The sequence below is a fragment of the Charadrius vociferus genome, unplaced genomic scaffold (genome assembly GCF_000708025.1).
Source record: "Charadrius vociferus isolate BGI_N301 unplaced genomic scaffold, ASM70802v2 scaffold161, whole genome shotgun sequence".
Lineage (NCBI taxonomy): Eukaryota > Metazoa > Chordata > Aves > Charadriiformes > Charadriidae > Charadrius > Charadrius vociferus.
In genome coordinates, this window is record NW_009646928.1 from 3,823,765 (window position 1) to 3,824,305 (window position 541).

The following is a 541-nucleotide window of genomic DNA, read 5'->3' on the forward strand; positions in this document are numbered from 1 at the left end:
CACCGACCAGCTGCTAAATTGTAGCTCCCTATTACAGAAGCCACGCGGGATTTTGCCACAGACACCAGAGCAGGAGCGTTATGACCGAGACAGGGCTGAGAGCCGAGGAGAGGTGAGGGCGCAGGGGCTGAGGCAGCACCGCCTCCTCACGGACGTTCGGGACAACCCTTCAGCTCTGTCCCCGCAGAGGCGGCGCTGCCACCGCCCGTTCCCGTGAGCTCCGGCTGCCAACACCACGGCGGCGACACCGAGCCCTCCTTAACCAGTGACAGGTACCGTCCCCTCAAACACACACCTCAAGTTTGGTTTTACTTCTCAGCGACAGGTGGCTGGGAAAAGAACACCCTGCTCTCGGTCCTCCACTGGGCAAACTTTTGGGGTTTTTTCCCTTTTATAGACCGGAAACGGTGACTTGACTCCCCCTACCACACGCTCCCCAGCCAGCCCGCCTAAGTCTCAGCAGCCACACAAACCTTTCCCGCCCTGCCTGGGGCACCCGCTCCCCCCCCACAACCTCCGCCAGAGCGGGGCGGCTCCCAGC